Source organism: Neofelis nebulosa, chromosome 3 (assembly GCF_028018385.1).
Source record: "Neofelis nebulosa isolate mNeoNeb1 chromosome 3, mNeoNeb1.pri, whole genome shotgun sequence".
Lineage (NCBI taxonomy): Eukaryota > Metazoa > Chordata > Mammalia > Carnivora > Felidae > Neofelis > Neofelis nebulosa.
In genome coordinates, this window is record NC_080784.1 from 1,827,810 (window position 1) to 1,843,603 (window position 15,794).

Consider the following 15,794-nt stretch of genomic DNA (forward strand, 5'->3'; position numbering starts at 1 on the left):
CTAGAACCCACTTCTGGGTGGGGCTCTGCCCATCCCCTCACGGACAACAAGCCGGCCTTGGGAAGAGCTCCAGAGCCCCCCTTGTGTTTGCGTGTGAGAGTCGCTGGGGCTGGAGAGGCAGGCATGCGGGTCAGGCGCTTCTCACCGTCGTGCGTGTCCTGAGCCCCGGAGCTGCTTAGCACGAGTCAGTGGACTGGGTTCCATGGGGCAACTGCACTCGTTTGCTGCTCTGCTGGTTTGATTGTTCTTCCTCTGACCCGGGGCAGAGAGCACCTGCTCTCGGTGCAGCTTGGCTCAGTAGGCAGCTGGAAGGGGTTTAACCTACGAATCCTTGTAACGTGCAGTCCGACCCGGAAACTCCAGAAGTTTCTCTTCCGGGTGTCTTTGACCAGCAGCGCCACCTCCTTCTAGGGGGAGGCCCAGGAGTGTGTGTGTGTGTGTGTGGGGGGGGGGTCCCAGGAACAGGCGCCTAGCAGGCTCCCGGTGACACTGGTCCACAGTCTGAGACGCGCTCGTCCAGGGAATGGCTGGAATTTCCGGAATTCTGGAACAGCTGAAGGATGGGAACACACAAACAAAACCACAAGCCTTCCAGCCGCGGGAGAAGTAGCTCCTGTACCCCAAGCCTGATGTGTTGTGTCTGAGAGTGAACCTGGTGGTGCTGAAGGTCAGGATGGACGGACAGATGGCCAGGACCACACGGGCGCTGGAGTGAGCCCGGGGGCTTCTGGGAGCACAGGGACCCCTGACGGGACTGTCTGAGAGCAGAGTGCCCACCTGCCATCCTCTGTCCAGGCAGGGTCCCAGAGGTGAGGTGGCCGGACCCTGGACTCTGCTTCGTATGTTGTTCAGCGGCTGGTCTGGGTGAGCTGCCAGGGCGGAAATGTGTCCCCAGAACCTCCACGAAGACACGGATGTCAGCTTTGGGAACGTGCATGCCTGGCTGTCTGTGTGCGTGTGTGCGTGTACATGCTCACACAGGCTGCACACGCACAAATTCGTGTACCTTCACATGGCGCATCTGGATGGGTTGACTTATTTTAGTGAGCACGTCCCCCATCCAACCCCGTGAACTGCCCATCACCCTGAAAGTGAAAAGGCTTTTTTTATAAGCGTCCAGTTTGTGGTCTGACTTAAAACCAGCCTGGGGACACTTCCTGTTGTTTTGAAGCGATGCCTGCAGCCTCAGTGCCGGGGCTCTAGGGACCTTGTGCCACCACACTCCGGAGGGTGGTGCCCTGACCTGGCCTGGGACACTCACGAGGGGCACAGCCGGCCAGTGGGAACAGAGGCTGGAGTGGTCAAGCTCTGCGTGCACTGCCTCAAGCCCTCAGCTCTGCCCCAGGATCCGCAAAGTCACACCTTGCGGCCAAGGTCACAGCCCGTGGGCGTGAAGCCCGGTTCGCTGGGTGGCCCAGAGCAGATGGGAAGGTTTGCTCTGCGAACAGAGACCCCGGGGGAGGTGGGAGCAGCAGCTGAGCCACTGAGGCCCCCTCCCCTCCCTTCTGCTCCCCTCCACTCATCCCAGGCCCTATGCCTTGTTCAGGAGGAGACAGCATCAGGCAGGATGGGGAGCTGGGGGAAGGGAGACTCAGGACTCGGACTCTGTGGTAGGGGTGGCACCTGTTCTCTGCTCAGGCTCGGTTTGGGCCAGAGCTATTGGGAGAAGAGATACGTGGGAGAGGGGGACGGGGCAAGAAGCCGGCTGGGGGGGTAGCACGCACTCCCGCACAGAGGCAGTGACATACCGTCTCCCACCGACTGGCTCCAGGCGAGGACGGGACTCCCGCCAGCCGTGAGTGGAGATGGGAGGGGTGCAGGTGCACAGGGCGGCCGCAGCCCCAGCCAGCAAGCGGCAGTCGGGGAGCTCCCCAGGAGCGAGTGAGGCAGTACCCCCCTGCAGCCCGTGCCCCTCGGGCGAGAACAGATGGCCGGCTGTGCACACGCAGTGCCATAGGCCCGGCAGCCCATCTACAGCCGGGATGAATCCTGCGCTTCTGGAGGCCAGGCGTCCGGGTTCAAGGCGCCAGCCGTGTGGTGTCTCGTGAGGTCTCTTCCTGGTTCACGAGGGCATCTTCTAGCTGTGTCCTCCTGTGGAGGAGGGGCAGGGATCCTGTGGGGTCCCCACCCTCATGACCACATCACCCTCAAGGGTCCACCACTTTCAGTACCATCACACTGGGGATGAGGGTTCAACCTAAGAGTTTTGGGGACACAGACCCGTGGTGCATGGCAGAGGTGCACAAGAGAGGACAAGTCACGGTAGGAAGGTGCACCCTGGTCCTCTCTCCAAAACCATGAGGCCGTGACCTTGCCAGTGAGAAGGACATGAGATTGAGGTGCAAAGTGCATCATACAAAACTGGGCTGCTCATCCCTGCAAGGGACCAGAAGGAGTAGTCGTCTAAGGGACCAGACAGAGCACAGGGGAAGGTGTGTCGGGAGGGAGGAAGATGGCTTCACGGCTGCCCCTGCCTGCCCTTCTCCTCCCCCACAGCCCTTCCAGGTCCCTACGGGGGCTCTCAGACCCATTGCTGTACTTCTAGGCTGTGCTTTCAAGGCCGAGCCTCCTGGACACACAGTCGTGTGGGAAAAGCACAGCCTGGTTACCGTTGAGTGTTGCGAAGTGATTTCACTGGAGGTCTGCCTTTTCTATCTGATTAATCCATTTATGGACGATTGATTGGCTTAAGTATGTATAAAAATTACTCTGCTGGCCACTGGGGCTCAACGGGGACCTTCGGTTCAGTTATTTGCAGGCAGTGTGAGCCCAGCTAAGGGAATGATGGGGACCCAGGGCGCAGGAACATGGAGCATGGAGGCAGTGTCTGCCGAGGCCTCAGGGTCACCCCTCAGCACACCAGTGTTGCCAAGGAATACGGTGGAAATAGCTGCAGAAAACGTCTGCTTCAACCACGTTTCAGACGGTTTTGCTGTTGCTATATTTTTATTTTGTCGCTTTAAATCTACAAATCCTGCTAATGGCCGTAGTTTTCCCCTTGGAGCATTCGTTGCTGCCACCACGGACGATCTCCGGGCCTGGACGCGGCATGAAGCCCTTTGTGTGGTTTCTCCTTTAATCCTCACTCCACCGCGATCCCTGTTTTCCCCTGAGAAAGGCGAGGCCCACAGGACACAGGCGGCTTACTGACTGCATGGGGCTGTCGGTGGCCAGAGCGCGTTTAGATCTATAGCTGATGCTCAGAGCAGATGGGGCCCGGGTTCCACATGGCGGCCACCGCAGTGCACATGACATCGCTGGGCTCGCTCTGACATCACATCTCCTGCTCTGACATCACAGCTCCTGCTGTGACATCACATCTCCTGCTCTGACATCAGGGCTCCTGCTGTGACATCACAGGCTCCTGCTGTGACATCAGGGCTCCTGCTGTGACATCATGGGTGGCGGTGGGCACGTCTGCCTCGCCCAGCACTCAGTACCTGTTCACCCCGTGTCCTTTCTTTGGAAGGTGAGGTACAGAAAAGAAGTGGGTACGCGGGTGGTGCCCAGCAGCTCAGCAAGTAGAAACACATATTTGGACTCAGCTCTCCACGTACGCAGGTCCTTGTAAACCTGTGCCTGAAACGGGCTAATCGTTGGAGCTGTTGCAGATCTGCTCCTGCAACTTTTCACAGCATGTCAGGGGACAGAATAAAGATGATGTTCCAGTCATTAGGAGCACTGCAAAGCCACCGGAAATAGTAAGACTCTTTTCTAAAGCAGTTATAGAAAACTTTAAATATTGGGGCGCCTGGGTGGCGCAGTCGGTTAAGCGTCCGACTTCAGCCAGGTCACGATCTCGCGGTCCGTGAGTTCGAGCCCCGCGTCGGGCTCTGGGCTGATGGCTCGGAGCCTGGAGCCTGTTTCCGATTCTGCGTCTCCCTCTCTCTCTGCTCCTCCCCCGTTCATGCTCTGTCTCTCTCTGTCCCAAAAATAAATAAAAAACGTTGAAAAAAAAAAATTAAAAAAAAAAACCTTTAAATACTTACACACACAATAGTCTGATTTACTGGAAAGCATTCTGGACTATTGAGTAATTTTCTAGAAATAAAATTTTAATGTCTTCACTCTGAGTAGGAACAATTAAAAGCACGGCTGAACAGATACCATTTAGGAACCTGCTTTAATGAATAAATAAGCATATAGCAATATTTGAGCAGGTTACGCTCTTCCTTTGTAATATATTTTGGCCATTAATTTGTGTAGCGATTTCTTTTTCTCTTACTAGAAAAACAAAAGTGAGTACATGTTATAAACGAGTAGACATTGTATTAAAATTTTGGATAAAAGCCGAGGTACAGGAACGCAGAAAAGGTACACTTATGGCAGAGTCAAGGTATGGAAAGATGCGGGAGTGGTCTTCAGATGGTCAGCTGTTTGTCAGGCCGCCATGTCTGAAGACTCACGGTTGGCTTGGAAAGGTCATGAGGTCTTGGGAGAAGCGTCTTCGTGACCCAGACTGACCTCGGTCAGATTAGTGCCGGAAGGCGATCCCATCTTTTGCAGGGAACAACAGTGCGTTCCGGCGGGGAACCTTCCACGTGTGGCGACGGCTCTTTGTAGCCAAGACACGGAAGCGCCAAGCGCTCTGTGTGAGGAAGGTGGGTGTGGTGGAGAGTTGGTGAAGAGGAAACAGGAAGTCCTGGAAGACTCGTGGTATCGAGGCCAACGGGGCCCAGTCTCCTCCTTCCTCCGTGGCACTTGGTCTTTAGTGGCACTAAAGGTTCTTTAGTTCATATGCGGTCGGTTCCTGGAGGCGGTCGGGGAAGTTGGGACCGTCTGGAGGAGTCCGGTGAGCGGCACTCTGTGCCAGGAAGGCCGAGGAACCCGGCAGGCTGTGCAGCTAGCCATCTACACTGGCCGCAGCCCTGCCTTCCTCACGTTCCCCTGGTGCCTTTCCTTCCATTTGCAGTGAGTGCTTTTCACACGTTTCTGGACTCTTGCTCCTGCTTGTCCTTTTATCGTTGAGCGCGGCCCATGCCTCCCTCCTAGTTTATCTTTGGTGCTTGTTAAAACGATGCTTTTCATATCCTGTCCTCAAGGACAGTAGCCAGTGGATGTTCAAATGATTCACTGTGCTTCCATTCCTACCAGGATGCTCATTCATCATAAAACTATCCATCTGGACTCTCGCTCCTCGGGGACAGTGTTGCTGGAGTAACGTGGCCGTCCTCGGGTCTGCCGGGCGGACACGTTCGGGCCACTCGCCCTCTCAGACCTGGGGGGCTGTGCCACGTGCACGGGCCTCCACGGCATCCCCTTCAGTGAGGCCGTGGATGCAGATGTCGTGCTGGCCCCTCGGGGAAGCCTGCACACGTGACCTTCACAACCTGGGTCTATCTAGAGATGCAGGAGATCAGGGAGCCTGGGCTCAGAGTGCAGTGCTTTTGTTGTGGTAATGCCTCCTGCCCGTGCGGGACCAGAGCCTCGGGAGGACTCAGAGAGAACAGTGCCCTCAGCGTTGTTTTCCGTCCGTGCACATCTTTGCCGAGTGTACCTTTGTGCCAGCCCTCGGCTCTGAGCGATGGTGCGGCTCGGGTCCGCCCAGTAGCCGCATGTGGAACTCCGTGGCGCTGCACTAATGGCACGGGCATGGCAGGGGCGTGATGTTTACCTGCCAGGGTCCTGTCCCAGTAAGGGACCCAACCTCAGGGGAGCGACCGCTTGGAGGAGGATGTGGGGCCAGCGGGATGCTCAGGCACCCAGAGGCCGGCAGCGGAGGAATCATGGGAGGCATGGGGAAAGGAGCAGTGTTGGGGAGCCCATGGCGAGAGACCTCAGGAATCTATGTACAGGAGCAGGCTCACATGGTTACGGAGGCTGGCAAGTCTAGGTCCAGCAGAGCCGATGTCCCATTTCGACTCTGAAGGCTGGCGGGCTGCCGTAGACGCTGGAGGAGCTGAGCCCCTGTTCAAAGGCTGTCAGATGGGGGGATTCTTTGGTTCTCTTCAGGCCTTCAACTGGTTGGACAGGGCCCACCTATCCTGGGGATGGCAGTCGGCTTGATGCACAGCCCACTGATTTAAATGTTAACCCCAAAACACATTCACAGACACATCCAGAATGTTTGACCAAATGGCTGGGCACCCCATGGCCCAGTGATGTGGACAATGCAGTTAGCTGTCACCTGGCCCCCAACGAAGTTCTCATTGTATGGAGACTCAGGCACAGCTGTCCTGCAGCACAGGGAGGTCACTCCCAGCCTCCAGCCTGTAGCCTCCTGCCGCCAGGTCAGTGGACTGCTGACGAGCGTGGGGTGACCCTGGGCCCGAGTCACAGAGGGCGGGGGAGCGAGTGGGGGACAAAGAAGATCCACGCTCGCGGTGCAGAAGAGAATGTGGAGGCTGATGCAGAAGCACATGGAAGGTCACAGTGGACCCGCGCCCCTGCCTCCCCACTCCGCTCCCCTGCACACCTTCACACAGTCTGGCGGCCTCCCGGGCCTGCTCTCCAAGTGCCGCTTCCATGGACTGCTGGAGCCACATGTCGTGTCATTGATGGGAGCTGGCTTTCTGACGAGGTCCATGCGAGCCACGCCCTGTGCTTGTCCTTCTGTTGCTGGGAGATCCCACCGGGAGGCAGGACGCTCCAAGGAACAGACGGCTCTTGAGTTCACTGTCAGCAGGTGGTGGTGGCTGGATGGTGTTCATAAGCATAGGACAGGTTCATCAGGGTAGACGGGCCGGTTTCTGTGCTTGCAAACGGCTGCCCTAGATGCCCTGGGATGGGGTCCTGGTCAGAGGAGGTGTGAAGCTGTGGGAGAAATAGCCACAAATCCTGTGACCCAAATTATTTTTTGGAGCATTTGTTGCCATAGTTGTGGAACCAGAAAGAGACCAATAGAATGGCTGTAGCCACAGCTGGAACCCACAGCCGGCTTCATGTGGGTAGAGGGTTTGAACGAATCCCACTGGGGGCTCTCCTCCTCCTTTAACATTACATACAAGTGAGAACCAGCTGAGAGCAAATGCCAGTGATGACCCTGGTCCAGGGTCTGGGGCTGAGCCATCAGAAAGGCAGCCAGGTCCAGTGGGAGTGTGGACCCCCGTCCGTTCCATCCTGGTCCCCGTCCCTGCCAGGGTTCGCCTTTCCTGCAGAGCCCTGCAGCGCCTGCCCTCGGCTTCCCCTTTCCCCTGCACCACCCACCCCCACTGCCGAATCCCACCTCCGGGTTAGGACCAGACCCGGAGCAGAGGCGGCTCGGCCCACCCGCCCTGAGCCACCGTCAGCCCCTCCCACCCCCTTGCTGAGCTGGGCCTTCGTCTGGAGTAAATGTCCCAGGACACTTGGGGCCCTCAGGACCCACGCAGGCACCTGTCCTGTGTGAGGTCCTGGATGCCCACCTGTGGCAGCTGCTGTCTCCCCATCGCTGTGTCCTGGGCCACCTCTAGGTGTTCTGAGGCTGTGCTCAGCGCGTCTGACATGAACTGCACCCGGGTGGTGGTTTTGGCTTGAATGGCACCGGCCTGGAAACGTGTCTGCTGTTAAGTAGACATTGCCATTCATTGCCATTTTCATTCTTAAAGGCATAATTCAATCTCTAATCCTAAATTAGGACTGAGTTTTAAGATGTGCTACATTTAAGGATGTTTCGTAAGCTCATTACGGCCTCATAATCATGAACTCACCACCCCCTGCTGCTAATAAGGGACGTATGTTGTATCCATCCACAGTCGGGGCCGGATTATCTGACCCACTGTTCTCAGAGCCCTGTGGGGTCCCCACTGAGAAGTCAGAGCTGGACCCTCCACTCTGAAGGGCAGACTAAGGCATCCCCAGGACACATGGGAAGGAAGGATTAACCAGATCCATGATGTTCGGCTTAAATGCATTTTTACAGTTGAAATGGCAAAGAAAGGAGTAACTCCCGTCTTTTTGTTATAGCTTAAGATGCTGTGCTAGGTGCCCTGGTAATCCCAAGAGACATTGTGAGGTTCACCCTGATAAAATACCAGAAAAACAGAAAACAACGGTCAGCCAGCCCTAACTGCTGGGTCTCTGGCAGGGATTTAGAGGGGATTCATAGGAAACCGTTTTATTTGGTCTGTTTCCCTGAGAAGCACTCGTTATGGGAGCCTGTGACCATCCCCCTTTGCCATGGCCGTGCACATGGGTACCCTGCAGGCATGTGAATTGTGTTCTCTTTAGCCTCAGTGAAGCCCCTTCTCACACAAGCTCTTCCTGTGTGTCGAGACCCTCTGTGGTACTTACTTGTGCAAACACTCCAAGTGGTCATTCAGTATTACTGAATCCACCTTCCTGTGCCACCAGGGTTCTCTGAATGCTGACACACAGGAGTGACCAAGTGCTGGTCTGTGTCCCCTGGGTCCCCACACGTAGCCCCATTCCCCACAAGAGTTCCCTGGAAGACGGTGGACTTACCACAGCCAGATCTGGGCAGTGGTTTTCCTCTTTGGTCCTGCACCTTCCTAGGTCTGGGTTCTGATGATTCTGTGGCCTTTACCCTTAACTGAGCCAGAAGAAGCACAGTTAATCATCCCAGCCATCACCCCCTCGTGTCTGCCTACAGGCTGATGGCTGGCGTCATGCAGGGAGGCAGATGAGCTCCGGGGAGGCGGGCCCCAAAGACCCCATCCCAGAGGGAGAGGTCAAGTCAGCCTGACCGCCTCCGCGCTCACGCTGAGCCCCCGCTCATTGCTTCCCACTCTCCAGACGGCTTACTTTCCCCGTCCTCCTTCCCGAGGGCCATGGGATTTAGTGGTTCATCATCCAGCCTCTTAAATTTCCTGACTTCGCATCTGCGTGGGTGGTTCTGCCTTCCCCCTCTGGGGGTGCTCTGCAACCCTGGGAGCTATCCGGCTGCCCTGGGGGTCAGCTGTCTACAGACGCTGTCTCGGGACGCCCAGGATGCCCGTCTCCTCTCTAGTGGGTAAACCTGTGCACCGGCCCGGTGTCCATCACACTCACCTGGTGTTCAGCACAGAACCAATGGGTCTTCATGGTGCCAGTGGAGACACAAAAACCCAGAGTCCGATAACTTTTAGGCACCCCTCGAATGTAATAAAACATTTTTCCTTTTAAATAATGGAAGTAAAGCCTGGCTTCCTGCTGTGGGGAGTAAATGGTAGACGCAAAAGGCTTCAGCTGACCTGGCCGCAGCACGAGGACCTTTAGGTGGTCTTGAAATTTCCTACGTGCAAGGGACCGATTCCATGTCAGGAGAGGCAGGTGCACCAACTGCCTCCCATGTTCAGTTCGCCTTGAAGACCTTGCGGCAGGTGCCACCAGGAGCTCTGTCAGCAGAGTGCTTCTAAGTGCAGGGCCCTGGCAGGGCCGGGATGCTGGCGGTGACCCCAGCTCTGCCCTGGGGGCCTTGGCAAGCCTGTTCCCTCCTGCTCTGTCTCACTGTCCATCCGCCCAAGGGAGGGTGTGATGAGGGGACTTCTTGTGTTTATTCTTATCTTGTACAGTCAGTGCATTTTTTAAAAATTTTTTCCAGGCGGTTTTAGATTCATAGCAAAATTGAGAAGGTACAGAGATTTCTCATATCCTCCCCCACCCCCCGGCACGCACAGCCTCCCCCTCCACCAGCATCCCCACCAGACGGTGCATTTGTTACAACTGATGATGTTGTCATCGCCCAGAGTCCACAGTCTACATCAGGGCCCTCTTGGTGTCGTACATTCTGTGGGTTTGCACTCCCCATCCTCCGCCCCTGGAAACCACTCCTCTTTTTACTGTCTGTGTAGTTTTATTCTTTCCAGAAGGTCATAGAGTTAGAACCATACAGTGAGTAGCCTTTTCAGTCTGTCTTCTTTCACCTGGTAAGACTCATGTAAGGTTCTTCCATGGCTGTTCATGGCTTGAAGGCTCTTTTCTTTTTAGGGCTGAACAATATTGCATTGTCTGTATGGACCACAAGTTATTTATCCATCAACTACTGAAGGGCACCTTGGTTGCATCCAAGTTTTGGCAACTATGTAAACATTCGTGTGCGAGATTTTGTGTGGACATAAGTTTTCTAGTCTTTTGGGTAAATACCAGGGTCGTATGTTTAGTTTTGCAAGAAAGCACCAGCCTGTCTTCCAGAGCGTTCACACCATCTTGCATTCCCACCGGCAGGGAGTGGGGTCCCTGTGGCTGCACGCCCTCGCCAGTACTCAGTGTTGTGTGCGGTGTTGACTCTAGGAGCCACATCCCTGAAAGGAAAGAAGTCAGCATCTCCTGGCTGGTTGCTTATGGGTGTTGGGCCCGTCTCTGGGTATGTGCTCACCCAGAGCCTTCTGGCCCATAGGAGGGAGCACATTTCTACAGGGCTCCATGAGTGGGAGAAAGGGCACCTCCCTACATCCCTGCCGTCATGGGCCTCATGTTTGTCCACTAATGTTACCGGAAGGTTCTCCCCTTATCCTCTAGTCCCTCACACACCGTATCCTGGGTGTGCTCAGAGGCTCATGGCTGTGGAAGCTCCAGAGGCACCTGGTCCTGCGGACCCCAGGGCCCAGGTGGGGACACATATGCAGCCCCACATGGTGATTGACAGCCCGTGGAAGGCAGCAGTGATGGTGTTGGCTGGCGTAGGTACCACATAATCACGGGGGAGGAAACCTGAACTCAGTGTCTGGGGGAAAGCAGGAAGACGTGGAGAGCGGTGTTAGTAAAGGGCTGGAAGCTGGGACCTGTCGGGCAAGATTCAACCTAACATCTTGAATTGGGGTTTACTGATCGTGGGAAGTTGTGATGTTTCCTTCAGAGGGAGAGGGAAATGTCAGACACACCAAATTTACTTTTCAGGAAATGTATTCCAAACCTACTGATTGAATGCATAGGGATTCCCGGCGCTGGGAAATGTGCAGATTCCCCGGGAAGTAGCCAGACTGGAGGTGGTGACAGGCTGTAGGAGGTGAGGGTCTGAGGCTCATGCCCACAGCTCTCAGGGCCAAGGCACGCACAACAATGCCCTGGATGGGAGAGCATCGCTGGTCCCTCCCACCGTGTCCTGCACGTGCGTCCGGGCAGCCAAGCCCCTGCATGAGCCCAATGGGCTGTGGTCCTAGGACAACAGCTCCCGTGCCTCGTGGAGAACCTGTGAGTGGCCAGTGTGCACTGCCCACTGCTGCCTCCACGTGCACCCATGTCCACCGACACCACTGCCCACGCGCCCCACCAGGCCCACACGAGGGGTGGTCTCCAGTGGCCCCAGAACCATGCTGGCGGCCTCCTTTCCTGCCCCGGTCCGCCTGCTGCCCTCACTGTGCCCACACGGCCTGTCCCCTCTGCTCCCACACCTCCCACTGGGCCTGCTGTCCCTTCAGGAGGCGATCAGGATCCACCAGGAGCCAGATGCTGCTTCTCCTGGTCTCAGGGCCTTTATGGACCGCAGTGGGGCTGTGTGTGACCCCTTTCCTGCGGACACAGCCCCCCGCCCAGAGCTGGGAGAATCCCCATCTTTCTACCAGATCTGTAAGGTCGGGAAGGCTGGGGACTTCCCTGATCCTATCAGCAAGGGTGGCCTCTGGTTTCTTGGATTTATTCATTCTTGGGGGAGATTCCAGGCAAAGGTGGAAATTCTTTCCCAAAGCCTTCCATAGGTGGGCAGTAAAGGATGCACTCAGCATCCAGGTGACGCTGCAGATGTGGGGTGTGGGGCTTGTGGTGTGGGGTCAGTCCATGACCTTCCTGGAGCCTCAACTGTCCCCTCTGGGTAACTGACTCGGTGTCAGGTACTGTGGTCGGGAGGAGTACTGGTCAGCAGGCCCTTGGAGCACACGCGTGCCTCACACTTCGAATATATTTACACATATCCGTGTGCGTCATTCAGTGATGCAACTGTCCGTACCTCTGTTTTGGAACCCGTGAGACGTCGAATCCTGAGGTTTTGAGATTTCAAGGAAGAAAGGCCTTTCTGAACTACCCGTTCCGTGTTTCTCGCGTCCTGAGTACGAACGCCCTTCCCAGTGGCCCCTGCAGAGACGTGTCTACAGGGTGTCTTCTACCGGTGTTTCCCCCACTCCTCCCTGCACTGTGTCCTTGGAACGCGCCCCTACCTTCACATGGAGTTGTACTTACATCAAAGGAGGAGTGGAGGACCGAGCCAAGAGTTAAGATTACAGGAATCCCTTTATTCTGTGTCCCTTTCCTATCTACAGATGACTGCTGTTCTCTTCACAGTAAGGAAACATCACTCTAATCCTCACATCACCAGCTTCACCCAACAGTTAGCTCCTTGTCCCCCCACCTTCCCCGAGCAGGGAGCCGGCTGAACAGAGACCAGACCTGCCACTCACTTGTGCCGAGAGTGGATATGTTTACCTCAGTGATGTCCTCACTCGCCCGCAGGCCTGCCAGGAAGTGTATGCGTTTCAAGGGTCAAAAAACTGGTCAACTTGGGGTGCCTGGGTGGCTCAGTCAGTTAAGCGTCCGACTCTTGATTTTGGCTCAGGTCACGATCTCGTGGTTCTCCAGATCAAGTCCTGCAGGGGGGCTCTGCGCTGAGCTGGAGCCTGCTTGGGTTCCTCTCCCTGGCCCTTCCCTGTTGGTGTACATACTTTCTCTTTCTCTCTCTCTATCAAAATAAACATTTTCAAAAAATTGGTCGCCTTTGAAAAAGGTTTTGTTTTAACTAAAAATGTAAGTTAGATCACTGCTTCTCAACCTTCTACTTGCTTATGAATCACCTAGGGATTTTGTTAAAATGCAGATTCTGACTTAGTAGGTCTCAGGTAGGACCTACTGTGTTTCCAGTGCAATGCAGATTCTGAATTTCTAGAATGTTCCCTAGTTGATGGCCATGCTGCTGATCTGGGGATCAGCACTGGATAGCAAGGAAGCCAATAACATTTATTAGAGAATATCTCAACATATTTTGATAAGCGTCCGCTGTGTGTTCTTCACTATCAGATATAATGAGAGATTAAAAATACTGTAATACAGAGTCTGGACCAGAACTACACGGGAGGGACAACTGTGGAGCCAGTGTGTGGGAGCAATGCAGTGTTTGGGAATAAAGAAGGAACAACAATGCTGTGGACCTTGGAATAAAGTGAAATTTCATGGGTTATTTCAACAACACTGAGCAAGTTACTTTATGTAGTTGACTTTAGTTTTTACCTGTAGGAAAACAGAACAAAGATATGTACATAAAAGGTATATGTGTATGTGCATATGTGTATTATATGTGTATATATTGTATATATACACACCATCCAGCATGTGATATACATCCTGTGGGTATGCACAAATGCGGTATAGTTAGCTTACTGTATGCGTGCATCATGTGTATGCACAGATGCAGTGGAGGTAGCTTCCTGTGTGTGTGTGTGTGTGTGTGTGTGTGTGTATACTATACACACACACACACATATATATATATATATATATATATATATATATATATATATATGCGTTTATGTAACATTATATCCTGTACCTCATATCTGTCTGTTTGTGGTTCTGGGTCCTGAACGACGTGCAGGCTGCCAGCACGCAGTGTGGCTGGTCCCATAAACTCTGTACAAGACATGCCCCAGCCCTTGGGCAAGACCTGACTTCGCCCGGTAAAACAGGGGGCTGTGAGCGCATGAGGTAGGGAGACAGCCAGGTGGGAGACGAGGCAGGATGAGAGGTTCTGTGGGCACAGAGGAGAAAGAGAAGTTGGGGTTTACGAGACTGAACTACATTGTACATGGCCGTGGGCACCAGCCCTCCCAGAGCCTGGACCTCATCTCAGAGCCCGCGAGGGCCGTGTTGCCCACAACAGGGAGCAACAGATTGAGGTGGTCCTCCAGCAGGAAGAAGTGGGCCGTCTGGCAGCTCCTGTCACTCGTGGGTGAGACAGGCCCGTGACTGCAGCCTGCAGGGTCTGCCGTGTGCTGTCCACGTCAGGATGTCGCTGCACTGCAGGATGTGTGCTTCCCGGCCACCGAGCCACGGGCCCACCAGCATGTCACTGGCTGACACCCTGGTCCCGGGGAAAGACCCTGACGCATCCCACTGTTCACGCCTAAGGGGAGTGCTTTTATTCTTTCTGTGACTTGTGGGCGTGAAGCCACGTCCAAAGACTTGCCACGGCAGGCATCCCCGTGGCAGCTAGCATCGAGGTGCATCCCTACCAGGGCAGAGTGGGGTTGACATCCCTGTGGGGCTGACAGTTGTGACGGCCTCGGCTGCTGGAGGAAAAGATGGATCCCGAAGTGCAGAATCTGCCAGAACAGACCCGAACACCATGGGAATCATGCACTCGGCAGTTGGGGTGGGAGACTTGGGGATCGGGAAGACCCTCTGCAGCCACCAGACCCCTCCCACAGGCCAGGTGGGGTCCTCGTGGAGAAGCCACCGCTTCCGGTGGTGAGCCACATGTGGGATCCTGCCAGGTCCTCGGGAGGCCAGGCCACGAGCAGCTGACAGAGGCATCAGGCTGTGAACAGGTTTCCAGAGTCTCTGGTTTCAAATCGAGTCCTTTGGACTGGGGAGGGGGAGCCTGGCTGTGCTGTGACTTGACTCTGGGCGGCCATGGAGAGCTTGGGCTCACCTCAGGAGGACCGACAAAATCGGTCCTTTTCCCTTCCAACAGGAGGGGTGGCCCTGGGGACTTGTTGGCACGTGGGAGCTAGAAATCCGTCTGCTGTCTCAGCCGGGGTGCACAGGAGAGCCGGAAATCCTGTAAGCGCAGTGGGGACAGAGTGGTGTTGACTGAGCTTCTGATGATTCCGGGGGGTGGCGGGGACGGGGGCGGCTGCCCGTGAGCGAGGGGTAGACGCACAGGTGCGTAGGGGCCACGGTTTGCGGTTGACCATCCCTGGGCAGCGCTCAGGGTCCCGGGTGGGGGTGGTCACCTGGTTCCCTCTCTGGCGACGCCTGGAGGGCTGGCCACCAGGCCCCCAGCCTGCCCGTCTGCTCTGCTCCAGGTCTCCGCTTCTCCGTGAGGCTCCTGCTCCCTGGCCTCGCTCTGGACCCCGAGCACGGCACGCCTTTTCCTGCCTGGGGCTTCTTACACGTGCTCGTCCCTTCCCCAGGACAGGGCCTCTCTTGGTGGCACACCTGCTCCTTCGTCCTTGTCGGGACTGCTGCACCCTGGGCCTTCCCTCTGCCGGGGCTGCCATGCCCCAAACTCACTCAGGGGTGGCTCATGGTTTCTTGGCTGCTTCCTCCCTAGATGTTAAACTTGAGGAAGGCGGGAGTGGGTGCGTCAATATCACGGTGGATGTAGTGCCCTGCTGTGTGCGGGTGCAGAGTATATGCAGGGGTCCAATTAGTATTTTTCAGGTCAGCTTCCGAAACTCTGATTAAATCCAGTGAACTAATAATCAATTTCTGTCCTAGTAAATGCAAAGTTTTGACAATGAGTCCTCCCCTTGCCTGGTGCTGTTCTGTTTACCGTTTCGGTCTAAAGGGCTTTATAAACCATGAAGTGCTGCCCAAAAGTCCAGTGGGGTGTCATGACAGCAGTCAGTCCTGTGTCCTCATCTTATGAACGCGTGTCTTGTGGTTCTGGAGGCGGTTCTAGGGGTGGGAGGTGACGGGATTTAGGCTCCGTGGATCTGCCCCTGGTCCCGGGGGCCAGCCGTCCCCTAGGGCCCTGCACTGAGCCGCGTGCCTTGTGCCCAACATGCTCCGCTGTCCGAGTCCAGACACCAGGGTCACCGTGTGGGGCTTGCTCAGGGAAGTCCTTCCTCTTGTCACTTGCCCTCTGTCCTTGGGCGCTGCTGTCACAGGAGGGGAGGGAAGGCGGCCACTCACCGGCAGCCGCACATAGTCCGAACGCTCACATTTTGGTTCACGGGAGCCACTCTGGCTACGACCCCACGTAGTTCCTTCCGCAGAAATGGCTCCCA

At 55.6% G+C, this 15,794-nt stretch overlaps 1 protein-coding gene across 11 annotated transcripts in view; it reads left to right on the plus strand.

The window, feature by feature from the left end:
• The window catches only part of DLGAP2 (DLG associated protein 2), a 791,131-nt gene that overhangs the window by 387,557 nt on the left and 387,780 nt on the right, over window positions 1-15,794 (plus strand). For 2 of the 11 annotated variants that reach the window (XM_058719828.1, XM_058719829.1), the window contains exon 1: window positions 3,429-3,701. The exons of the other annotated variants lie outside the window; for them this stretch is intronic. The gene's annotated coding sequence lies outside the window, so the exon portion shown is untranslated. Of the gene's footprint in view, window positions 1-3,428; window positions 3,702-15,794 lie in introns of those variants that run through there. 11 annotated transcript variants of the gene reach the window in all.